General features: G+C 37.6%; 1 protein-coding gene and 1 pseudogene across 2 annotated transcripts in view; one reads left to right on the forward strand and one right to left on the reverse strand.

Moving 5' to 3' along the window:
• Nucleotides 1–27820, forward strand: part of LOC138840298 (spindlin-2-like) — an 81576-nt gene that overhangs the window by 19436 nt on the left and 34320 nt on the right. Inside the window, exon 1 of one of the 2 annotated variants that reach the window (XM_070040359.1) lies at nt 1794–1850. The exons of the other annotated variant lie outside the window; for it this stretch is intronic. The gene's annotated coding sequence lies outside the window, so the exon portion shown is untranslated. Of the gene's footprint in view, nt 1–1793; nt 1851–27820 lie in introns of those variants that run through there. 2 annotated transcript variants of the gene reach the window in all.
• Nucleotides 12933–25222, reverse strand: LOC138839866 (14-3-3 protein eta-like; annotated as a pseudogene).

Genomic DNA, 27820 nt, shown 5'->3' on the forward strand with positions numbered 1-27820 from the left:
GGTAGGCTATTCTTCCTCAGGAGATGAAGAAAGGAGATACTTCACTTTTTCCCCAAACTCCTTGTTTTGAAGTTCAGTAGGTATGTAATTTTCTCTTTTATATTCAAATAGATTAAATTATAAAGAGGTAGGTATAGGCTAAGGCTTGCCCACTGCTCAGGGAACAAAGACAAAAACTTTTGCTGAGCTAAACTTGTGTCAGTCATCTATGACTTAGTAAAATTGTTACACATAGAAGTCGCCCTCAAGTTACATCAAAATCTAAGTGTATAGATAATACTGTTAGATTCCCACTTCTTATTAAAAAGAAAGACATACCAATAATTGTGTTGCCATGGTAAATGCCCAGAAATAGCTGCTTTTCTATTGCATTTCTCTGGAGCTCTAAAAGTAGAAAAAGCAACCAAAGTAATGAAATATGTCTTGGTGGTGGGTGAGAAATGAGCACAGAGTAAACCTATCTTTCTTAGCTAGGATTGTCTGTCCTAAGTTCTCACACAAAGCCCTAAATAAGTGTTCTCATTTCTCTCTTTTTTGTGTGCTAGTCTTGGGGCTTGAACTCCTGGCCTGAGTGCTCTCTGAGCTTTTTGCCACTTGAGCCTCAATTACAGCTTTTCTGCTTGGGCTGACTTTAAAACATGGTCCTCAAATCTCAGTCTCCAGAGTAGCTAGAATTACAGGCATCAGCCATCATTGTGTGGCTAACCAGAGGTCAGAAAACAATGCCAGAAAAGATGACCTTGGCTTCCTTCTGTTTATCTGGCTCTTCCCACCAGGTAGATTCATGTCTGTAAAATCTTTCAATCACAAGTTTCCTAGGTCCACATTGACTCTCTAGGAGGTTGTTCACCTATCCAATGAAAAGGAGAATAATGGAAGCATAAAAATTCAGGTGCCTCAGATCTTTCCATTTTTAAGGTTTATGCTATATATATATATATATATATATATATAAGGTAACAAAAAACAAAAAACAAGCAAAAAAAGAAAAGAAGAAGAAGAAGAAAAAAAAAAGAAAAAAAAAGTCTTTTGATTTTTTTTTTTTGGGGGGGGAGGAGTGGAAAGAATCCTGTATCTCCCTTTTGTCTGCAACCAGTCTCTTGTTGGAGTCTCTGGTCAGCTTGAGGTCCTGTGGCTTGATTGGTTTCTTAAGTCGGTTGGTTGGAAGAGGCAGAAAAATGCTCTGCTTTACCCAAGATTTTGAGATCCCCCTCCCAGGTTAGTTTTCTGGGAGGGTGGTCTGCTTTGAGAGTCACAAAAGAGGGGGATGTGGTGATGAGGCTAGGTTCTGGGTAGAGTTGAGGCCTTTCAACAAACAGTAGCTTTTCCCTGGGGCTATTTTGTGATAAAGCTCACAAGGCCCAGCCTGGAGCCATTCTCAGGGTTTCTGTTTTTCAATTGATTGTGGAGGCTGCTAGAGGGAGGGGCAGCCTCTGGCTCTGGTTAACCAGTGAGGCAAGGCACTCCGATGGCTGGCGCCTGAGCTGGGTGACTTTTCCCTGGATGGAGCTGAGTCTGGCAGGTCACTTCACCGTTAAGTTCTTGTGACCTGCTAAATGACTCATTTTATTCCAAGGCCTGAGCTGGAGCTAGCAGCTCCTCCGAGCTTTGTCGGTATCCAAGATGGAGATCACTGGTGCTGGGGGGGGAGGGGTGGCCTTCCCTCCTCTGCTCCCTGAGGAGTGAGGACGTCGGGCTTGGACTCACACTGAGTCTTGGATCCTGGGTCGTCTCTGGTCTGCAAACAGCAGGATGAAGATGTTCGCTCCTTGTCGGTTCTTGTTGGTGTTGAGTAGGATCCGCTCGTCCGCTGCGTCTGGCTCCTTCGTCCCCGACTCTCTGTGTCTCAGGTATGACTCCGCGGCAGTGGTCACCGCCGCGACCCCGCCGCCGGAGCGGCAGCTGATGCGTTTCCTTGGCTTCCCCTCTCTTGTCTAACTCTCTGTCCTGTGATGGCACACTTGGTGTGATTCTCTGGCTTAGGACTGTTCACTGGAACTCTAAAACTACTTTCTATGCGAGAGCTTGTTCAGATTCCAGCTTCTCCTCTGCCATCTTCCCGGAACTCCCAAAGACAGTATTTTTAAATGAAGAATAGAGGAAGCATAGAGAATTGGGAAAGAGGTTGCAAGACAACTTAAAACTGTGGAGAACTGAAAAGGGTACAAGATATTTAAAAACCCCAAGCTTCATCCCTGGGAGATTAAGAAGAAGAAGCCAAAGACACAATCTTAAAATAAGACTGATGATCCCATTGACAGACTAGAAATTCTGCTGTAGAATAAGGCCCATACTCCTAATAAACCTTAAACCCAGTTCAGGATTTGGTGAGGTAGTGTCTGCTCCGACGTGAAGAGTTAATTTGGGTGAAACAAACATTTTTGTCACTCTTATTACCTCAGAAAGCTATAATAGCAGGTTTCCATCTTAAGAGGGGACCCATTCAGGGTGAGCTATTCTGGGGACCTAACAATGAACAAGTCAAGTTCTGGGAGTCTTGGGACATACTGTCAATGTCTGGATAGGAGATGGCCACAAGAGGGAGTCATGGAGAAAGAAAAAGTCTGATGTGTTCCTGCTGAGAAGCTTAAAGTGCTATAATGTGCTTATAACTCTACAAGTAAACATACTGAATGGGACATAATAAATTATATAGGTTTCTAGACATTCACACAGTGAGACCAAAGGAGGATGTGCATAGGGGTGGAGCACAAAGGCTCAATAGCTATGTGCTTATGATATATAAAATACTTATCAAAATGTACCCCAAAAAAGGAAACGAGATTTTTTTGTTGCTGTTGCTGTTTTTTGTTGTCTTTTCCTTTTTTCTTGTTTGTTAGTTTTTGTCTTTATGAGGGTAAAGGGGAACATAGAAAAGGTAGGACAAATAGTGAACAAATACAGCAGTGATACTTGCTAGACTCTATGTGGGAAATGAACTACCTATCTTGTGGGTGGGGATGGGAGGGAAAAACTGGGAGAGAGAGAGAGGGAAGAGGAGATATGATTCAAAAAGAAATGTAACTGTAACCCCTCTGTATATCATCTCTACAATAACAATAACATATATACATATATACACATATATGTATGTATATAATATTTAAAAACTGCCAGGAGTTCAGGCAATGGAGGGCAGGATTTGCAATGTCCACAGCCCCTAATAAGGAGCAAAGTCTCAACACCTGAGAGTCACAGTGGACGCAAAGCCTTGAGCTTGTACTTAGTTTGTTTGGCCTTCAGTACCTGTATCAAAGTTACATGTATTGGATCCCAGGCAGGTCTGAAAAACATAGGCCCAGACCCCTCCCCCCATCATGTGATTTCACCTCAGAAAAGGATGTAAAGTGCTTGATGGGGTGTGAAGAACTGAGATCCACATATAGGACTGAAAGCCTCAAGCTCAGGCCTTTCAAATCACATGATTTACAGTTTTCTCATGAGGAGGCAAACTGCTGGATGTGTTCTGAATTCTCTGAGACCCACTTCTGTTCAGAGCTCAGGCCCTCCAAACATAATTTCTATACTTTCCTCCCTTAACCAGAAGATAAACTAGGTAGGGTCTAAAAGCACTGATTCCTGCTTCCAAGAACTGAATTAGCTTTATGATGGGTGAAAGTGGACACCACAAGCAGAGACCTTTTAGACCAAGGGATTTACCCAGCATCCTCTATCATATAGAGCAGTGAGTTACAGAGCAGCACCTGAAAGCATTGAAATAAGCAGTCAAAGTGTCTCAGTTTCTTAATATTCTTCCTGCCATTGCAGAACTCAGTGCTACATGGATCCCCATGCTCTCTGATGGAATTCAGAGCTACTACTGGGCTTGAGTTCATTTTTATATTTTTATTATCTTTAAGTATTTAGACAAAAGAGCTGCCATTCAACAAAGCAGTTTGTGAATAGAATGTGTCTTAATCAATGCTGGATTTGAATTCTTGCTGCCCTTGGGAAAGAAGTCACGATTTTTGGAGTAAGTGAAAATTTGCTTGGTCCACAGGCTATAAACAAGAGGTGTTTTATTTTACTTTTTTCTGTTTTTTCTATTTTTCCCCTTTGGTCTTGTATGTAAGTTTATGTGATTTGGAGAGGGGAAAGGGAAGCACAGAAATGGTAGGATGAAGGGTGAACAAATGCAGCAGTGATACTCACTAGGTAATAAGTTGAAAATGAACTATACAAGTCCTAGGGGAGGGGGTTCAAGAGGGAAAAACTGGGAGAAAATAAGGGAATAGGTGACACTGTTCAAAAAGAAATGTACTCATTACCCTGACTTACCTAACTGCAACACTTCTTTTTTTTTCTAACTGCAACACTTCTGTACATTACCTTTACAATAAAATTTTTTTTATAAAGCTCCCTATGGCCAAAAGTAGCTCCTAAAACACAAATAAAGCTGATTTCTATAGAGAAAGCAATCCTGAATCAGGTAATGGACCCAGCATAAGAGCTCCCAGCTAGTTTGTTTTGATTTGAATAAAGTTGGCAGTCAGGCCTGTTGACTTGATAATGAAAGAAACTGCTTGGCTACTAAACCATTTACCAAGTCCAATTGTAGGAAATTGCATTTCAACTTTGACTCAAAATTAAGAATGTTTTGCCTAAAAGAATACAGGTGATTATGATATATCCCCTGTCAGAAAATGGAAAGACTTGCAAAAATTAATATTAAGTAAACCAGACCCAAAGAAATACAGGTCCCATATTTTCCCTCATTTGTTGTAGCCACAATGTGCTTATAAATCTACAAGTACACACACTGGATGGTAAAAGACAAAAAACATACTTGGACATGATAAATTATATAGGACTATAGACATTCACACAGTGAGACCAAAGGAGGATATTCTTAGGAGAGGATCGCAAAGGTCACAAAGCTATGTGCATATGACCATATAAAGTGATGCTTATGGAAATGAACCCCAAGAAATAGAAAAAAGAGGGGTTTTTATTTTGCTTTTTTTCTTTTTCACTGTTTTTTTATTTCTGTAAGAATTAAACTTGATTCTCAAATACAAACCCTTAATGGAATAAGACCAAGTGTCATCCTTTTATAAAAACCTACAGTTAATATATTTTCATCAAAATAATGCTTTTAAAAATTATTTACAGATTTATTGACTCATAGTTTTAATATTAATGCTTTTGAAAACTTACTAATACATTATTCATGATCAAGCTCTCAAGCAAAGTGTAAACATACACAATTACTATATATTATATATGATATGTACTTTTCCAATATAATGTTTTCATGATAAACTTCAAATGTTATTATCTTTAAGCAGATATACAAAGCAGTTTCATTTCACCATGTCAGTTTATGTGTCAATGTGTCTTGATTAATGTCACCTCTTTCATCACTCTTCTCATCTCTCCCAACTCCACTTAGACTCCCCATTTTCCAAGTTCCATTTTCATTTATATAGATGGAATATAAAACCATGTTTTTGTAGGTACACCATAGCACTTCATAAATACTGTTAAAAAAAATAAGCTACATCCCTGGTAAGTGAAAGAAATGTTCTTTCTCCAGTCCTCATGCCTGCTTGCTGCTTCTCTGGCATAGTAACCTGTGGTGGAAGAGAGAATAAATGGTTGTGCATGCTGGGAAATGCTCTCAGATTCCATCAGGCCTAACCTAATGGTATCAAAATGTTCACTCAGGCTACTCACTGCCTTCTGAGTCCTCTTTCTTCTTCTGAGGGAAAAGGGTGTCAGGATGCAGTAAGATCATAATTGACCTACATGTGGTAGAGGCAAAGAAGAAAAGAGGGAAAATGACAGCTACTTTTTATTCAGCTAGAATTTTTTAAGAGTCAATACTGGAAAAGAGCAGGAACCTCCCACCTGAGGCCACCACCTGCCAGTTCACTAAATGCAACCAGGTTAACACAGGAGTCACACCGGAGTCCAACCAATGCTTGGGTACAGTAGAAGCTGTAGAGAAAAGCTCTAGGATCCAGGAGAAATTATTTATTTTTCACACTGCAGCTCTACATCAAATATCCCCAATGCTGGCATCCTACTTTTTCATAGGCTAGAACTATAGTGCTTGGGAAGAAATTTCTTTTAAATCTGTATTTTGAAACTGTACATTATCAAACATCTACAGGCTACTTATTTCTATGTACTATGTGCAGCTATTTCAAGATGTTCTGAATATTTTATATGTGGTGGGGTTTTCTTTGGGGGGGTAGTTATCTTTAAGTAGTTGTACAAAAGGGTTTCAATTCAACATGTCAGCTTATGAGTACAGTTCATTTTGATTAATGTCACCCCTTCCATAGTTCTCTCCCTTCTCAACCAACTCTATATATTTCACTGTATATATGTGAAACCGGAACTCAGTTGTTTGGAATACCAAGATGTAAGTTATTACTAGCAGTTATTCTTAAAAGCACAATTTCAGTTTCATTTTTGCATGTGGGTTTTTTGGTCCCCAGGAGGTAAGTCATTTTGCTGTCTTTTACAGAAACAGAGAAATCAGGCTTGACTTAAGAAAATTCCCTGAACAGAGGCTGCCAGGGAAAGACAGTATTATTTAGCAAAAGATGGCTATATTAAGCTTTCAAAATAATTCTAAAACTCCTGAATAGTTGGTGTACTTGCCAGTAATATACTAACGGGGAGATCAGGTCATGTAGCTCTGCAGGCACTGCTAGGCCGGCTGCTCACAGGTAGATGTGGCTCACAGTTTGGCAGGGGCTCCATTCAGTCCGAGCTTGTAACTGGCTTCCTTGCTTGCTTTCTTGCCAGCTGGGAGGCAGTACCACTGAAGGTGGGGCAGAGCAATCAAATATCCATGGTAGTCCAAGTTTATCCTGGATTTTTCATAGTACATTTTCCTTTCACAGTGAGTGAAACCAAAAGGGGGCATCTAAGGTTGAGAACCTGGTGAACATCTGGATTTGTTCTTAGAACAGTTGCTTGTGGATATGTTAGCCACATCCAGTTAGGTTTTGCTTTTGTTTTGTGGACAAAACACCCTCTCTTTCCTTCAACGGCCCTTGCTTGTCATTTTCCAGCTTCTCAATTTCTGATTTAACATTCTGTACACAGTCAAGTTTGCAACGATGCTGGACATTCTGCTTTTATTCTTCTGTGACTATCACGGATACAATCTAGTCATTCTGCAGTCTGCTTGTGCATTTTCAACAACCAAGAAAATTTAGCTCCCAAGAAGGAAATTATTTGTTGTATATTAAATGGAAGGATTTGCTCTCTGACTGAACAGGTTTCACTCTCACCTATGCTCTTCTCAGAGTCATGGCCAAAGCTAACCAGAAAAGTAGATGATGGACAAGTTTTCTGCTAGAGCTCTGAAAACTACCTGTATTTCCAATGTCCAAGTTGCTTTAATGGCTTTGAGTACTCAGAGCATTTACAAAAAAGCAGTTGACAGAAATTGGTTGTGAAAGTCCTCTGGCCTGATTCTAGGGTGTGGTTGGTCCTTTTAGAAAGAGTTGAAAAAGGGGCTGGGAAGGTGGCTCAGTGGTAGAGTGCTTGCCTTGCATGCATGAGGCCCTGGGTTCGATTCCTCAGCACCACATAAGCAAAAAAGAAAAAAGCCAGAAGTGGCGCTGTGACTCAAGTGGTAGAGTGCTAGCCTTGAGCTGAAGAGCTGAGGGACAGTGCCCAGGCCCAGAGCTCAGTTCCCACGACCGGACCCAAAAAAAAAAAAAAAAAAGAGTTGAAAGAGTGACTTTTGTAGACTGTATTCTGAGTCTGTGAAGAATTTAGGTGAGGAGAAAGGGAGACATCCATGCACAGTATGTCAGCCAGGGGCTGGCAAGTAGAGCTTGACTCAGAGAGTATATGACTATCAGATTGGGTCTTTTACAAAAATGTGTCACACATTGCCTTATATTTTTTAAAAAAAGAATAAGTAAATAAGTAAATAGATAAAAAGAAAAATTTCAGCTTCTCAATGTCAAATGATATAAACACTTCCCTAGCTTACAGAATGTAAAATCATGCTAGGTGCTAGTGGCTCATGCCTGTAATCCTTGCTACTCAGTGGGGCTGAGAGCTGAGGATCACCATTCAAAGCCAGGCAGGGCAGGAAAGTCCATGTCATTCTTATCTCCAATTAACCATCAAAAAGCCAAAAGTAGAGTACTAGACTTGAACAAAAAAGCTTAGAGACAGTACTCAAGCCCTGTGTCTAAGCCCCAGGACCAGCACACACAAAAATATAAAATCTTATAGAAGCCAATGAAATTCCATTGTTTACTATACACTGTCATCAATCTGTGTAGTTATGTAAATATTTTGCTTCAATTCCAAATTTAAATATATTCTTTGAAAGTTACTATATAGTGATAAAACAGAGATTTCCCACAGCTTAAATGCAATTTTAACACATTTTAGTTATTAAAATTTCTCTCAGTCTATAAACAGTTTAGCATTAAGAGTTTGTTTTTATGGTACTTGAAATTGGCCAAGCTTAGTATTTCTTAAAAATTATCATTACTTTTTATAGCCATCATGTATTATAAGTAACTACACTACCTCTTGCCTACACGTTCTTCCCATTGTAATATAGATGGACAAATAAATATTTGTTTTATAGTCCTTTGACCATAAGGTGAAGAAGTTTTTATTTACCATAGCCTGACATTTATGCCTATTTTGGTGGGATATGTGTTGGTTCTGGAGCTTAAACTCAGGGCCTAGGTATGTCCCTTAGCTTTTTATGCTCAAGACTAGAGCTCTGCTACTTGAGCCACAGCTCCACTTCCAGCTTTTTAGTGGTTAATTGGACATAAGACATAAGACATAGGTTGGCTTTGAACCACTATCCTCAGATCTCAGCCTTCTGAGTAGCTAGGATTACCAGCATGAGCCACCAGCACCTAGCCATTTCCTTTTAATGAAGTTCTGTCCAAGAAAATTATTTCAAAGGCAATATATTTTGATGCTTCCAAGACAAAGGATAGGATTATGTGTATATAATGTATGACTTTCTTCCATGCAGGATTTTGAAGGTGGCTTCATTTTGTCAATTTTATATTCATATGATCATTGTTTCTTGTTGTGTGAACAACAATTATCAATGTCTGATGACTTTTACAAACTATTATGAGTGACTCAGTAAAACAGCATTACTTTAAAATTTTTCCCCTTACTTGGATTCAACAGCTACAGCAAATGGTTTGTTTAATTTTAACATTCAAAATAAATGTAGATATAATGTAGCTTCCTATGTGTAAGTTTTATAATTATTTGTCATAGCTAAATGCTTAACCAATTTAACAAAAGAATTACATGTATTTGATGCAATGAATTATACGGATTGCATATGGTCACTCAGCACATTAATAACTTAGGAAAAACAGAAACAAATGGCTACGTTATCAGCTTATTATTTTCAGTTATAAAGACATCTATATAGAATTTGTAACTTTTAAAAATGTTTTCTTAAAATATGTAATAAACTATATTTTGGAATGTGTCAAATAAAAATGAAAATTCAGAGTCATAATGGTAAAATGTAGCATTCAGCTTGTTACAAAAATAGTAACATTAACTTTTATATTCCATATCACAATTTTATAACTGCAATACAACTACAAAACATATATATGTATTTATACATATATATTCTCAAACTATATATATACATATATATACATACACAGATATTACCCAAACTATGCTTCATTAAACCTATACTTTCATAGTACTTAATTTCTAATCTTCTTAAAGGGCTTACCAAAATGTTCCAAAGCTATAAATATTAGATGCTAACAATAAATTGACACTTGAATAAAATTAATTGTAAAAAAGTTAATTAAAGTCTGGATGTTGATGGCTGACAACTGTAATCAGAATTATTTAGGAGGCTGAGGCCTGCGGATAGTGGTTTGAAGCCAACCTGGGCAGGGAAGTCTGTGAAACTCTTAACTTCAGCACCCAAAATCTAGAAGTAGAGTTGTGGCTCAAATGGTAGAGCACTAGCCTTGAATCAAAAAGCTCTGGGAAAGCTTGGCACTGATGGCTCATGGATATAATCCTAGCTACTCAAGAGGCTGAGATCAAGGACAGCAGTTCCAAGCCAGTCTAGGCAAGAAAGTCCATGATACTGTTATCTCCAATAAACCACCCAAAGAAAGCCAGAAGTGGTGCTGTGGATAAAGTAGTAGAGCACTAGCCTTGAGCACAAACAGGCTCAGGGACAGGGCCCTGAGTTCAAGCTCCAGAAAAAAAAACCTCACAGGCCCTGATTTTAAACCCCAGGAGCAGCGCGCGTGCGCGTGCGCACACACACACACACACACACACACACACACACACACACACACACAACTATATTAAAATGCCATTCTACAAAACCTAACAGGAAGAAATTATGAGACATGCCTAGTTTAATAAATCAGAAATGAGGATTCTGACAATAATATTAAAATATTAATCCAACTGTATTTGATGAATTAACTCAAAAATCTATTAAAAAGAAAACCTGATGAGAACTTTGACACTTCTGTAACATTCCATAGCTGAAGTCCTTAACAGCAGGAAAGTCTCATGCAAGAAGAGAGAAATAAGCTCTATGAAAAAGATAAATGTGACAAATACTCTAGTGAAAGCCACAATACACTCTAGTACCACTGACATGTCTCAGAGATCTTTGTAATTCAGTATGTTTAAGGATTAGGTACAACCTTAGAAAGCATGAAATTTACTGTTTTTGAATCAACACATGGGCACACTTTAAATATTTGACTCACGAAGTTCTAAATATTTCTTCATCTTCCAACTAACAGTTGTAAAATTATGTTTGCTTGCCCCCATATCATCCATCGACCTATAGGGAAAAACTTTAATAATTTGTTCCTTTTTTCCCCAAAGCAGCACTTATTTACCCTTGGAATTTCAAAACATTTATTTAAGAAGTTTGGTATTTCATAATCACCCATCTTGATTGACATGTGCCCATGTACATGATATGCCCAGGATATACAGGGACAATGGCCAAAGAGTTGCAAAATAGAAATCTATGATTCTCAAACCATCACAGCCAAAAAAAGTTACACATATCAAAACTTTAGATACATTCCATTGAAAAGAAGTGTTTGGCCAGGCGCTTGTGGCTCATGACTGTAACCCTAACTACTCAGGAGGCTGAGATCTGAGGATCGCAGTTCAAAGCCAGCCCAGGGAGAAAAGTCTGTGGGACTCTTATCTCCAATAAATCCATCCACTGTGGCTCAAGTGGTAGAGTGCTAGCCTTGAGCTGAAGAGCTGCAGGACAGTGCCCAGGCCCAGAATTCAAGCCCCACGACTGACAAAAAGAAAAAGAAAAGAAGTGTTTGTGCATTTCATAATTTAGAAACGAAACGCTCATACTAACCATAATAAAGCTGATGGATAGAAACAAGTTATCTCTCTGGATCAGCCCTTAACAGTGTTCCATCAGCTGAAGAAAGATGCAGGAGGGTTGAATTCATCTTTTCATGCACAAGAAAGATGTTGAACTAAACACTATTAGTTTGTTTTCACTATTTACCATCCTCCAGTGTGATGATCCCCACCAAAAAAAAATCAAGGTGGGCCTGGGAATGTGATTGACTTAGTAGTAGAGTACTTGCCTAGCATGCATGAAGCCCTAGGTTCGGTTCCTCAGTACCACATAAACAGAAAATGCTGGAATTAGTGCTATGGCTGAAGTGGTAGAGTGCTAGCCTTGATCAAAAGCTGCTCAGGGACAGTGCCCAGGACCTGAGTGCAAGCCCCAGGACTGGCAAAAAAAAATCAAGATATCTGAGTTACTATTCAATGGCAGGGAAGTTCCTTCTATTGTCTAGCCACATTCCCTCCTGCTACAGGAAACTTATTCTTGCCCCTGAGCACCTTTCCTTTGGAAAAGAAGAATATCCATGGGAACAAAAATGTGAAATCAGAAAACAGAACAAAATTACTGATAAAGGGCAAAACCTTCTGGTAAAGAACAACCTCAGGCTAAGGCTGACCAGAAATCAGCCTTAGCCTTTTTCTATCCTTGCTAAAAACAAACAAACAAACAAAACAAAACAAAAAACAAAAAAAAGCACCTCTCCCTCTCTCAAGCTTCCCAGGCTGGCAGCTTTGCATTTTGCCATCAACTTCGCTGAGGGCCACTGACAACCTTGAGGCTTCTCACCAGCTCTACTGAGTTGCTGTATTAGTCAGGAGCTTATAATAAAAATGATTTCTGTAAAATAGACTACCACTACCCAAGGATACGTTTTGAGTAATGTAATACAAGGATATGTTTTGACTTTTTGTAATGAAGAATCAATCATGTCAATATCATTGATAGTATCAGTCATGCTGACCAAGTCAAGATTATGTTTTGCCTATGCTCTTGTGACTCAAGGCTATGTTTTGTTTCTGTAACCTTGCTTGCTTGCTTTGGTAAACATCACCTATGTGAAACCCCTTCCTATAAAAAAAAATATCCCATGAAAAGCAAACGGGGATGTTCTCTGAAGCTCTGCGAGCTGGAGACAGTTACCACTTAGCTACATAAAAGCCTCTAGGTAGATTGACTGAGTACTAGTGACTCCTTTTGCTGATTATGGGTTTGAGTCCCACTGGTCCTAGGAAACTGGGATATTTCACCAGATTGTCTCCTTTATCCTTTCTAAACTCGATTACTTCTGCCTGCATGTACTATCAATCAAAATACATGGTTAATGCCTCCTTCAGAGCACACGTCTCTGCATAGTTCTAAAAGGGCGGTCCCATGGGCTCAAAGCAACCATCAGTCAAGCAATGCCCAAAGTTTATCTGAAGCTGCTTCCCAAGGGACAGGAGAGCAGATCTGAGTAGCTGTGCTCCAATACAGATAGGTTTAGCAGTAGATATTTCATGATGATAGTAAAGAACCATCGGTGATGATAGGGATGGTAAGCAAAGAAAGGGCCAGGGAGGGACCATAAGGATCCTTAGTTGCCTCTGCCTGCTTCTTTGTCCTGGTGATTGCTCCTCCAGAGGGTCATCTCACAGTAACTTTGATGAGCATAGAGTTCTTATAGGAATCTTCATGTAATAAGTCCAGCTCAGCTATGGCATCATCAAAGGCTTGTTTGGGTAAAAGACAGGGCTGCTTAGATATAGTCTGGATTGCTTAGTAGAATACAGAGAAGTTGAGGACCAGGCCCAGCTGGAAGAGATGTGAAGGTTACATGTGTGATTTGCTGATTTCAAAGGCTTCCTTGTAAGCTGCTTTTGAAGCTTCAACTACTGTTTTTCTTCTCCCCAGAAGCCACTCTGCCAGGTAGCATTAGTAATCAATCACCTTTCATTTTTAGGTAAAACACCTTGCTCTCATACTGGAAATCATGGCAGTTCTTGATGAGGAACTTGTCAAACAGAGCCAGGACATCATTGTGAACAGTCTCCAGGTCCTTCTCAATCTTCCCCCACTTCACTTTAATTCTGTTCGATTTCTTTTTGTTTCCATCAGCCATGGTCTTCTGCTCAGTGCTACTAGTGATCCTCCAATAAGATTGTTTAGAACCAGCCACAGTCTTGTAGCCAACAAGAGGAAATTTCAATCTTCGTTGGAGAGAATTCATCTTGCTCACCAAATTCTCCTCCAGGTACTCTGCCTTCATGACGTAGGCCATGTCATTGTAGCATTCCACTTGCTTGGCCAGCCACGCCTACTGAAGCAGCAGCTGCTTCAATGGAACAGCTTAGACTAGGCAAAAAGGAAGAAATATGCTTATCACCCGATTTGGAAGAAACAATTGTATTGTCTAAGTTTGTAGAGTTCATAAGCTTTATAGATCATGATAATAACAATTCACCTTGTGAAGGTTAAAATGTATTTGTAACTTTAGCTAAGTATCACTATCCCACAATACTGCGAAATTTATGTAATCACTTAATCTCAATAAAGAAATTAAAAATATATTAATTGTTATTTTAAAGGTGATGTACAAAGGAATTATGGTTACATACATCAGATAAAGTACATTTTTTGGACAATGTCACCCCTTCCCTCACTCTCCCTATTTTCCTTCCTGTCCCCACCCACAAGTTGTATAATTCATTTTCGATATAGTATCTAATGCTGCATTTGTTCATCCTTTGTCTCACCATTTCTGTGACAAAGACAGATAAACACACAAGCAAGACAAAAGGAAATGAAAACAAAACAGCAACAAAGAAAAATAAACCCTCTTGTTACCACTTTCTGAACTTCATTTCCATAAATATTATTTTGTATGGTCATATGCACAAAGCTATTATAAAAATTCCCCTTTGGTCTCATTCTGTGTGAAATTCTAGAGACCTATGTAATTTCTCATGTCTAAGTGTATTTTTTTTTTCAATTCCTGCCCAGTATGTTTACTTATAGATTGATAGGTGCATTCTAGTTACAAATGAGGGAAACCATGCAACCTATGATTTTTGATGCTGTCTTCCTTCGTTTAATATAATTTCTCCAAGTCTTTCCATTCCTTACAAATGGTACAATATCATTTTTTCTGATGGCTGAGTAGGATTCCTTGTGTGTGTAATATTTATAATATATAATATATATTATGTATATAGGGCTGGGAAGGTGGCTCAGTGCTAGAGTGCTTGCCTTGCATGCATTAGCCCCTGGATTCCATTCCTCAGCACCACATAAGCAGAAAAAGCCAGAAGTGGTAGTGTTAGAGTGTTAGCCTTGAGCTGAAGAGCTGAGGGAGAGCACCCAGGCCCAGAGTTCAGGCCCCATGACCAACCAACTGTCCACTGAGGAGCATTTGAGTTGATTCCATACTTTGGCTATGGTAAACAATGCTGCAATGAACATAGTTATGCTGGCAGCTTTAGTATGGCCTTGTTCATGTTCTACTGGATAAATATCCCGGAGTGGAATTGTTGGGTCATAGGAAGCTCTATGTTTATTCTTTTGAGGAACCTCCATACTGCTTTCCAGAGTGGTTTACATTCCCACCAATAGTGTAGTGGCATTCTCTTTTGGCCACATCCCCACCAGCATCTGTTATTGTTTGTTCTCTTGATAATGGCCATTCTAACTGGGGTAAGGTAGAATCCCAATGTTGTTTTGATTTGCATTTCTTTTATAGCCAGAGATGTTGGACATTTCTTCACGTGTCTATTGACCATTCTTGCTGCTTCTTCTGACAAGTCTCTCTTTAAGAATTTAGCCTGTTTATTAATAGAGTTGTTTTTTTTTTGAGAGTTTATTTCTGGGAGTTTTTTTGAACTCTACAGCCTGCTCAACAAATGATGCTGGCAAAATTAGCTATCCACATGCAGAAAACTGAAACCACGTCCTTATATATCACCCTTGAATTCAAAATGTATCAAAGACCTCAATATAAGGTCAGATACCCTGAAAATATTATGTGAGGGGTAGGGGAAACAATAGAGCTCCTAAGCAAGTGTGGAAACTTCCTAAGATCCAGAGTCACAACAAATCAAAGAAAGACTGAATAAATGGGAATGCATCAAATTAAAGAGTTTCTGCATGGCAAAGGACATAGCTAACAAGATAAATAGCCCACAGAATGGGAGAAGATTTATCAGCTGCTCTTTGTCCCCCAGGTAATCAGCTGCTCAGCCTCTCCTGATGCTGGCACAGCATCCAAATCCCACTCCCGAGCAGGAGCTCATGCATACTGGTTCCCAGGCTGACCCAAGCTGGAAGGCAGTGCTGCTCATGCCCTCTCACTTGCTTGCCTTGAGTACAGCGTGTTCTCTCTTTATAAATGCAAATTAGTTGTATAAATTTTTCATTGTGATATCTCCATATGCATATAATGTGTTTTGATCAAATTCTGCCCTTAATAAATTGATTTACTTAAATAAATGTGTAGCTCATAAAGGACAGCTATGAAATAAAAAAAATAAACTTTATACCCATACTTGTATTTCAACTTGCTCTACATAGCAACATCATGAATGGCAAGTTAGAGTAACATACCTCAGCACACTTTAGCAACTGGCTTTCCACAAGGAATACTCCCTCAATTAATATGAAAAGAATGGATAAAATTATATTTCTGAATTTTGTTCTCAAAGCATTCATAGATTTGACTCAATATATAGTAATAAGGGAATTTCTCTAAAGAGAGCTGCTATGTTGATGTCCACACAAGAAGGAAGATACACAATGGTAATTAACGCAGATCTCTTACTGAAAGATGACAGTATTTTTCCACTCAATTAATATGTAACCAACACTTTACTAGCAAATGAGATCTCTTATTGAAGGGGTCCCAAATGAATCTGTTCTCTTTTTTCTGCATTACAATCTTGATTATTGGGTCACTATCAGATTATTTTCAATTACCTTCACAAGACCTACATTTCCCAAAAAGTAATTACTTTATATGATTTTGCCTGAACAAAATGTGTCATGGCAATAACATGGAATAAGAAAGACAATGAGGATAGTGACAGGAAGCAAATGCAGGTATTGTGGATATTACGTAAGATAAAAATGTCCTCAAAGGTTATGGATTAAGTGGTACAAACCCCCAACTTGTTACTCTGCCTCTTGGCAAGAAAACATTTTGTTTTTATAATTCAGGGAATCAAAATTTCTCTGTATGTATACATGTACATATATATTCATCATAAAAGAACTATGACTGCCGGGCATCTGTGGCTCACGCCAGCCTGGTCAGGAAACTCAGTGAGACAATTATCTCCAACAAACCACTCAGAAAACTGAAAGTGGCGCTGTGGCTCAAGTGGTAGAGCACTCGCCTTGAGCTGAAGAGTGCAAGCCCAGATTTCAAGCCCCATGATTGACAAAAAACAAAACAAAACAAAACTATGACCTTATAATATCAGAGGAGAGAGGGATAATGTGCAGATACCATTCTGGTAGAATTGGCTACGAGCTACACTCATTTTGAAATTTTAATTAAGCCTTTAGTCTATGTTCTGTGCATTAATCCCTTTTCAGATGGATAACGTATGTATATTTTCTGTGGTGTGTTGCCTTGCTATACTTCGACTCCTTTACAGAGAAGAAGCCTTTTAGATTGCTGTAATGCAATTCATGTTTTTGCTTTGTTTCCTGTGCTTTTGAGTTCAGATGTGGAAAATATTTGCTCAACCCAATTTCCTGAAATTTTCCCTTATGTCTTCTTCTAGTATTTTCGAATTCCAGTTAGGCCATTTTGAGTGATTTGTTGAAGTTAGTGGGAGAAAGCAGTCTAATGTCATTCTATGAATATGGAGTTCTAAATTTGTTTGCATGGCTTATTAAAAATATTTTTTTCAATGTGTATTTAGCATCTTTTCAAAAATTAGTTGTCTATAGTTGAGTGTTTTTACTTCTAGTTTTATTCTTCTACCCCATTGACCTATGAATCTGTATTTGTACCAATACCACAGTTTTATGATTATAACACTATGTTGTATATATTATTTTATAATTTTAATACTATATATATATATTTCACCCATTTAGTTAAATTTACTCATATTTATTTTGTTTTTGTGGCAATTTTAAATAGGACTGCTTCCTTAATTTTTATTTCAGATAACTCATGATTAGCCTGTGGCAACAAAAATAAATTTTGTGGGATGATTTAGTAGTCAGTGATTTTACTGAATTACCTTAGTACTTCTGACAGTATAGTGATTACATCTCCTATGTTTTTTATATATAATATGGTGTCATCTGCAAAAAGTGACAACTTGACTTGTACTTTTCTAAAATTTATGATGTCTCTGAGCTTCTTTGCTCAATAATGGTGCTCTACAACATGAGCCACAGCTCCACTTCCAACTTTCGTGGTCATTATTTTGGAGATAAGAGTTTCAAAGACTTTCCTGTCCAGGCTGACTTTGAACTGCAATCCTCAAAACTTAGCCTCCTGAGTAACTAGGATTACAGGCATGAATTACTGGCACCTGGTTCCTTGTGGTATTTTTAATCTTAAGTTTTCGTTGGTTTTGTATCAATTTCTGTTTATTTCTATGTACTTTACTCCTTCTTGATTTCCTCCTGGATTTATTCAGTTTTTCAAGCACAAGTTGTTTAATTTCCATGTATCTGTACAGTTTCCAAAGTATTCTTGTTATTGACTTAAACTTATTTGCAGTATAGTTCAAAGAGATACTTAGTAACCTGGAGTAAACAAAACTTTGATGTGATATTTTTGGTGTCTTATCATGTGATCTGTCCAAGTAAATGCTCCATGTATATTTGACAGCTGTTGGATATAGGGTTACATAGACCTTTGTCCGGTATTTTTTGATGTGAAATGTGTTGGCTATTTCCTTGTTGCTTTTCTGTTTGAATAATATGTCAATTGTTTTATGTAGGATATTAAAATCATCAACTATTTTTGTATTGGAGTCCATCTTCCTCTTTAGAACTGTTAATATTTGCTGTGTGCATATAAGCACTTTGATGTGTGGGTTAAATATGCATTTAGAATAATTATTTCTTCTTTCTTAATGGTATCCAATGTTAATAAGTAATGACTTTCTTATGGTTTTTACTGTTATTTAATGTCTACTTTATTTGATGTAAGCACAGCTATATCTGCTTTGTTGAACTCCATTTGCATGGATTGTCATTCAATGCCTTGTCTTTCCATCTATGTGTCCTTAGAGGTGGTCATCTTCAAGCAACATACACTTTGTTTATATTTGGCTTATTAATTCCATCCCTGTATGGATTTTTGTTGGAAAAGAATATAAACATTAAAGACATTGATCAACAGCAATTGTCTTACTAAGGCCATTTTATAGCTTTATTATTTTATGGTAGTTCTTTTTTTCTCCCTCTCCTATAGTCTTCATTTGTGGTTAAGTGGCATGCTCTAGAAGTGTTTTGAATTCTTAATTATAATTTTTGGTTTATCTACTATATAGTTTTGATTTGTAGTATGCCAAGTATTTTATAAAATATCTTTTGTTTATTGCAAGCTATTCAGAAATGACAGGATCTTAGTATGGTTTTAAACTGAAGGAAACAAATTTTAGAAAGAGAAATTTTACTATTAAGAAAAAAACTGCAGCTGAATGGTATTCTTCCACATGCTGAATTTTTTATATTCTTGTTTACGTGATCCTTAGTTAGCTATTGTGTGGCTATTTTTTAATATAACTTTTCACCTACTAATTGTCTGTCTCCACTTATTCAGTAGCTGGGATTTCAGGAACAGTCTACCATGCATAGTTCTTATTCATTACAATTCCTGATTAACACATCTTAATTATCCATGTTTATGTGATTCAGCATGAACTCTATTTTTACATTTAAAGTTATATACTGATGTGTGAAACATAATTTTTTATTTGGTATGGTATGATCTTCATACATGTATGTCCTGAAATGTTTAAATTAAACTCATGTAGTGAAAGTTTTATGATTCAAACTTCCAACATCCTTTCTTCTACCTTTGGGAATACAGACTGGCTTTCCATGGCCATCAAACTGTATAATAAGCTAAAGTTAATGGGAAATATTTAATTGAAAAGTAATACTTTTCCCATTATAAATCCAAACTGCTGTGTTGGCCAGTGCCAATCCCAATTCCACTCTAAACTAATATGAGGTCTTATTTTTTTTTACATTCCATATGTGAGAAAAGTTCACGTCATAAATGTCTTCTCTTGCATGCTGTCAAAAATTACAAAATTTCATTGTTGTATATATGAAAAGTATTCTGTTCATGTGTATGTATGCATTCATGTTTGTGTATGTATGGAAAAACAAGTTGTTGGAAAAATTAGCTAAGGAAGAGAGCAGGTAGGTCAGATTTGAGGGAGAACAGGTTCCACTCAGGCTAAGTACCCATTTAATACTGGGAAAAACAGAACCTACCATATATACATATGTATTCATATATATGTAATACCTTACCTATCCTTCCAGTGTTTATGCATATATTTGAAAGCTGGAGGGAATGTGGCCAGAAGGGAACCCTACTGCATTATTGGTGGGAATGTAAACGTGTTCAACCACTTTGGAAAACAGTATGGAGGTTCCTCAAAAGACTCCACATAGAGCTCCCCTATGACCCAACAATTCCACTTTTGGGCATTTACCCAAACTATCACAAACAAGGTCATACTAAGGCTACCAGCACAACTATGTTTATCACAGCATTATTCACCATAGCTAAGATATGGAACCAACCCAGATGACCATATATGGTATATACCATATATATATACCATATACCATGGTGTATGTATATATATATAATTATATATTACATATATAATTATATATATATATATATAATTCTATGCCTCCATCAGAAAGAATAACATTGCCCCATTTGTTAGGAAATGGAAAGACTTGGAAAAAAATTATATTAAGTGAAGTAAGCCAGGCCCAAAGAAACATAGGTCCCATGGTTTCCCTTATTTGCAATAACTAGTGCATGTGTAGGACAAGCAGAAAAGGCCAAAAGCTATGTACATATGACCAGATAAGATGATGCTAAGTGAAATGAACTCCAAGATAGGGACACAAATGCCTTTCTTCTTTCTTGCTATTGTTTCTAACGTATTTGTAATGTGCCATATGAATTTTTGTTTCTTTGTATTTCCTCCCCCATGGTATAACCCTTGTTTTCACTTTATTTGATGTTGGTGCCCTGCATCTTGTATATACACTTCTCTAATTCGGGTAGGGGAAGGGAAAAAACAAAATGCTTAAATAAGGATACAGGTTGGCCCGTTGTAACAATATGTACAAAACACTATGTTGAAAATGAACTTTACAACTTCGGCTGGGGGGGGGGGTAAGTTGTGGAGGTGGGAGGGAAGGGATGGTAGGGGGAAAACAAAGGAGGAGGTAACAATGCGATAGGAAATGGTACTCACCTAGCTCATGTAACTGTAACCCCTCTGTATAGCATTTTTACAATAAAAAATGTAAAAAATTTATGAATCTTCTTGCATCAATTATGCAAATGCTGGAACCCTAATACACTGTTGTTGGGAAAATAAAGTAGTGCAACCTCCATTTATAGCCTCATCAACAATGTATAGTGTTCCTTTTCCCACACATTACAACCAGCATTTGTTCCTATTCTTTACAATGGTCATTCTTACTGAGGTGAGATGAAATATCAGTGTTCTTTACTTATTTTTATTTTTGTGCTGGTCCTAGAGCTGAACTCAATGCCTGGGCACTGTCCCTGACTTTTGTGCTTAAAGCTAGTGCTCTACCACTTGAACCACAGATCTACTTCTGGCTTTTTGGTGGTTAATTAGACATTCCTACCTGAGCTGGCTTCAAACTGAGATCCTCAGATCTTAGCCTCCTAAGTAGCTAGGATTACAGGAGTGAGCCACCAGTGCCTGGCTTATCTGTATTGTTTTGATTTGTATTTGCTTTATGGGCAGAGACACTGAGCTTCTTTTTCATGTATTTTTTTTTCATTTCTTCTGAGAAGTCTCTATTTAGCCTCTTTGCTTATTTATTAATTGTGTTATTGATTCTGTTAGGGTTTAGATTTGGAACACCTTGTTTATTTTGGATATTAGGATATTCACATAGCTAGAAAAGATCATTTCCCATTCTGTAGGCTGTTTTAGCTTAGTGACTAATTCCTTATTGTGCAGAAACTTTTTAGCTAAATGTAATCCCATTTGTCAATTCTTTTTTCTATTTGCTGAGCCCATGGGAATCTTCTTAGAAAATTCTTGCCTATGGCAATAAATTCTGATGTTTCTTCTACTCCTTGTAGTCATTCCAAGGCTTAAAGACTTGTATTAAGGTCTTTAATCTATTTTTAATTGATGTTAGTATGGGGTGACAGATAGGGATGCAGTTTCTGTTTTCTGTACGTGGATATCCAATTTTCCCAACATTTGTTGAAGAGACTTTTTTCCAAACTGTATTTTTTGTTCCCTTGTTAAATATCAGATAGCTGTAGGTATGTGAGTTTATTTCTGCACCTTCTATTCTGTTCACTTGGTCCTCAGGCCTGATTTTGTGCCACCACTAAGTTGCTTCTATTACTATAGCTCTGCAATAAAATTTGAAGTCTAGGACTGTGATACTTCCATCACTGCTTTGTTTTTTTCCAGGATTGTTTTGGACACTTGTGGTATTTTATGGTTCCATATGAATTTTTGGATTGTTTTCTTTATTAGAGGTATCAATTTTTAAGGAAGGACAGGTGTATTTTGGCTGGCTTATAATTTGAAATCCCAGATCACTTGGATGGGGAGAATGTGGTGGTGCAGAGCTGCTCATCTCCTGACAGCAGGCAGCAAAGAAAGTTTGATAAAGAAGTATCAATCTTTTTATTGTACTAAAATATAAAAATATACTGTTAATGACATTTAATGTGTTCATAATATTGTGCAACATCCTCCACTACCTACAGAACATTCCCATCACCTGAGAAGTTAATCTTGTCCTCAGTAATCAACCACTCCCCATTTTCTCCGTCCTCAGCACCTGGCAACTAATCTGCTTTCTGTCTGTCTGCATAGATTTTTTTTAAATCATGGATAGTTTATATAAATGGAATTATACAATATCTTGCTTTTGTATCTTGTTTATTTCACTTACCATAACACTTTTAGGGTTAACCTATACTATACCCTCTATCTAAACTCCATGGTTATATTTGTATGTGTGTGCTGGTCCTAGGGCTTGAACCCAGGGCCTGGATGCTGTCCCCTGAGTTTTTATGCTCAAGGCTAGCACTCTATACTTGAGCCACAGCTCTACCTCTGCCTTTTTGGCAGTTAATTTGAGGTGAGAGTCTCATGGACTTTCCTGCATGAGTGGGCTTTGAACCTTGATCCATAGATCTCAGCTTCCTATGTATCTAAGATTATAGGCACCTGGGCACAGGTGCCCAACTTTCATGCTTTTTAAATTTGAAGAGTGATAACTCATTGTTTGCATATACTTCATTTTGATTAGTCATTCATGAAATTGAAATTGAATATTTGGGTTGTTTCTGCTTTTGACTACTTTGAATAGTGCTACCATAAACATTCATGTATATGTACTTCTTGAAATGTCTGTTTTCCTTCTTTTTCTATTTTTAAATTTTATTATAAAAGTGATGTACAGAGGGGTTGCATAAATCAGGTAATGAGTTCATTTCTTTTTTTCTTTTTTTTTATTATGAAAATACTGAACAGAGGGGTTACAATTACATGGGCAAGATATTGAGTACATTTCTTATCAAGCATTGTAGCCTCCTCCTTTGTTTCCCCTTCCCATTCCATCTTCCCCTCTTTTTGAACAGTGTTACCCTTCCTTCGTTTTCTCTGTTTTCCCCTCCAGCCCTCTCCCTCCCCATCCCCAGGTTGTATACTTCATTTCCAACATAGTGTTTAGGGAGTATTCACCCTTTGTTCCAACGTTTCTGTGCTTCCCCTTCCCCTTCTAAATCAGATATTCTTCGGAGAGAATCACAAGGGTTCAATAGCTATGTGCATTTGATCATACAAAATGGTGTTTACCAAAATGAACTCCAAGAAATGGAAGCAAGAAGTTTTTTAATTGTACTGTTTGTTGTTCTTCCCCTCCCTACTTTGGTTTGTTCCCTTTTGTCACTGTTTTTTATTTCTGTGCCCTTTGTCTTGAATGTATGTTTTCAATTCTTTTGGCTATATTTGCAGGAATGAAATTGTCAGGTGGTATAGTAATGTAATGTTTAGCTTATTAAGTAAATGCAGCAGCTGTACCCTTTTATATGACTATCATCAACATTCCAGGGTTCCAATTTGGCCACATCCTTCCTATTGCTGATTTTTAAAATCATTGTTTTCTATTTTATTCATTTATTTATTCATTCATTCATTTCTGTACTGCTGAGCATCATTCCCAGGCCTTCCACATTCTTCCTAAGCAAGTGCTCTACCACTGAGCTACAGCCACAGCTTCTTTTCATTTTCTGTATCCTAATGATTATGAAGTTGTATTGCCATATTCATTTGCATTGCACCAATGAACGTTTCATATGCTTATTTCCATTTGTATATCTTCTTTAGTAAAGGATCTATTCAAGTCAGTTGCCCCTCCTCCACACCATGTTTTTCCTTTTTGTGAAGTGCTTAGGGCCAAACCCAGAACCCTTTACATGTTAGACAAGTTCTCTACTACTAAGTTGTATCCCTATTCATCCACTTATTTTTTTTCTGGTTAAATAGAGACAAGATTCTCATGGAATTTTCTGCTAGTTGCAAACCACAAAATCCTTACGTCTCAGCCTCCTGACCAGTTAAAATTACTGGTGTGAGCCACTATCACTGGATAGTCCATTTTTAATTGCATTGTCCTTTTGTTGTTGACTTACAGTAATAGTAATTATTCAAACCTTTGAAAAACATAGCCTAAAAACTCCAAAGATTCCAGCAAGAAACTAACAAAGGAGTTCAGCAAAGTTACAGGATATAAAATGAACATACAACAATCGGTAAGTGTTGTTCTATTATTGTAGTCAGTTATCTAAAAGAGAAATCAGAACAACAATGCCAGCCAGCACTCAGAAAGCTGAGGCAGAAAAATTGAGAGTTAAGCCATACTGGACTACATAACAAGACCTGAAAATAAAAGAGGGTACCCAGTCCAAAGGCTTAGGTTTGAACCTCATGTTGCCCCCTAACTCTCAGATGCCCAGGACTTCCTGATACTTGCCCACTGCTATCCCTGTACCACCTGCAAATACCTACCAAGAGTCCAAAATAGCTGGTAAAATTTCTTCCCATTAAAATTTCTATCCAGACAGAGAAGGATCCTAGCCAGCTTATTTGTAACAAGTACTCTATTTAGTCCTATTGCTCCACTCTCTGCTTTCATTTTCCATCAACAAAGATGAAATACACATTAAAGGGTATAATCATGTTTAATCCCTAAATAACAATTGGATATATTGCAGTTCAGTCTGTTTCAGGGATAGGAGAGGCACAATGATATTTAGTCCTTAATAAGTGAAGAAAGAGATTGTGTTATATCTTGAGATTTTTCAAGATGAAGTATGAGCAGCATTGTTGGAAAGAGCATGATGCCTTCCCTTGTGATGACCCTAGGCACATAGTATAACATGTTATCTTCTTCCTTTTCACTCTCGGAGGAGCTCTTACCAAAGGAGTGTGGATTCTCATAAATGCAGCAACATTTAGATGAGCGACGGCCCAAATGTTCATTGTCTATAGTGTCACTTGACCATTCCACCCTCTTGCCTGACTTCCCCTTCCCTAGAATGGACAGGTTACTATTTTGGATCCCATTTTCCAGAGTAATTGTGGTCTCAGACATGACTTCTACCAGCTGAGATTGTGAGCCTTCCATAGTAGAGATGGGAGAAGGATGGAGAGGAAGTGATGTATTCATGGTATTTGAGGAAAATATGATTGTGAATCAAAATTGTAGTCACAACTAAAAATGGGATGTTTTACTTATTTCTTTATTTAAGATTCCCAGCTAGGTTTCTCTTGCTTCTGGCTTGCTGTTTTTGATCAAAGTCAGACCTTGGAATCAAAGAACAGATTTTGGTTACCAGGGAAACTGAAGAAAAGAAATCTGGACCAAACTAGTTCAATTTCCTGTTAGATAGCAAATAGTATTTTACTACTTCATTAAAATTGGTTTAGACCCACCAAATGGATATTCATTTTTATTTTTATTTAAAAAGTAATAACACATACAAATAATATTTCTTCTTTTCTACATAACCATTATGTAGTTGAGTATAGCTACAGTCTAGTGCGCATATTAATGAGTGTTAAAGATAAGTCTGGACTAGAACTCAAGTGCTGGATTATGGAGGGAATTTTTAAAAATTTCTTTATGATTGCATAAATTTCACAGTATTGTGGGATAGTGATACTTAGCTAAAGTCACAAACACATTTTAACCTTCACAAGGCGAATTGTCATGATCATGGTCTATAAAGCTTATGAAGTCTACAAACTAACAATACAATTATTTCTTCCAAATTAGGTGATATGTACATTTCTTTCCTTTTGCTTAGTGTAAGCTGTTCCCATGGATGGAATTTTTAAATTCATCCTATAGTCTTCCTCGAACCACTAAATTTTCTCTTAGCAAAGGAAACTTCATGAAAAAGACAATTGCTCATTTTTTCACTAACAAAATGAAGAGTTTGGCATTATAGATGGGCATGAATCCAAATGTGGTCAGAAGCAGATCTGATAAGTAGTAAAGGGATCGGACTAAGAAAGGCAGAGTAGCAGAATGAAGAAATACATAGGAAAAGAAAATAGGAATGGCTGGAATTGTAAGGATCCCTTAATATACATAACCATATGATGATAGTAAACTCCACAACTTTTGTCTGGGCTTATATAAATATCCTATCAATAGTCATCATAGGGAAACCAGCTTTATTTTGCCTTTATTGTTGCTGTCTCTATGACAACCCCGAGACACAGAAGGTATGTTTGTTTTTGTCCCCTAGGAGATCTGGCTTTAAGTTCTAGGTGGACTTGAAAAATATTGCTCCCTACACCTGTTTGTTTTGTGAGAGATCCAACAATCTAAAACTCCCTAGCCTTGACACTAAACATTTCAAATCCTCTCAGTGTTTGATCAAGCCTGAAAATTTCATTTACCTTCTGGGTCTGTCTCTTAGAGCTGTGGTTTTCAAACTTAGGTACATGTCAGAATTCCTTACATTTTTAAAAGAACATTGCATATCATCAGGCTCAACCCAGATAGATTAAAGTTCAAACATGGCATAGATATTTGAGCCATAGATATGTGAGCCAACATTTTCTTGGCAAAGTGACTTCAATCAAAATTTAGTTCATGGGCCAAAAATGTGCCACCCTTGCTTAGGACTTAATTTTATATCATCCTTAAAAGAACATATATTGGGGATAACTTTGCTTTTTACTTACTAAAGTACGCATGCTTTGATAATTGTAAAATCACAAAAGCATCAGTGTCATTTACCGAGATTACCCCAATGATAACCTTTTATATAGCTTAGTTTATTAATTCTTATTAATCTCAGCACAATACTATTAGATGGCAACCTCTTTAAAACATTTAACCACATTACACATTGTCATTTCCTTCCCCTTCCCTCTGTTCATTGTATAGTTCTATGAAATTTTATCACATCCTTAGGCTCATGTAATCACAATCACAACTAAAATAGAGAACTATTCCAACATCCTAAAGAAGCTCTTGCTACCCATAATATTTATATCTGCTTCAGTGCCTTCTATAACACTGAGCAGCTGCTGAAAATGGCAGAAATGTCTGAATAGAAAGCTGCTTGCCACTGGGTTTGATAGCTTCTGCATCAAGCTCTAGAGTTTGTGGTCCATGAAATTGAAGTCAGAGTTCTATCACATGGCTGTGTCTCACATCTGCCTGGTTTGTGACACTCTGGAGGCGCATAAGAATGCAGAGGACAGCATGGGCACAGAGATGGGAACCTGTGGTTCATCCTATAACATACAGTTCTTCTATGACAGCTTTGTGCTGCTCTCTTGTTCTGAAGTCACATTAATTTGCTATTGTAACCTTGGGTGTTTCGCCACCACTGTGCTGAATGAAGGATATGTCTACACTGTGTGGAACCTGAACATCAGACTATATCGCCTATACTTACCAGAGGCTTCCACATGTGCACCTCCAGGCTATGATCCTTTGATCAGACTACCTGCTGAGCATCTGGCAGATGTGGACTTGTCAAACTTCATCTTAATTCAAACTGTTTAGCTACAAGCTTGACTGACACAAGATTGTGTGGCTATAAAGTGCCCAGCATGGGAACTCAGTGTGGCTCTTTATATACCACCATGTCCCTGTGCTATTCTTCGCCATTTCTTCCAACAGTAAGTATTTGGCATGCTCTGGCAAAGACCAGCTGTTTATGGCTTC

This window comes from Dipodomys merriami, unplaced genomic scaffold (assembly GCF_024711535.1).
Source record: "Dipodomys merriami isolate MVZ:Mamm:240054 unplaced genomic scaffold, mDipMer1.0.p SCAF_3, whole genome shotgun sequence".
NCBI classification, from domain to species: domain Eukaryota; kingdom Metazoa; phylum Chordata; class Mammalia; order Rodentia; family Heteromyidae; genus Dipodomys; species Dipodomys merriami.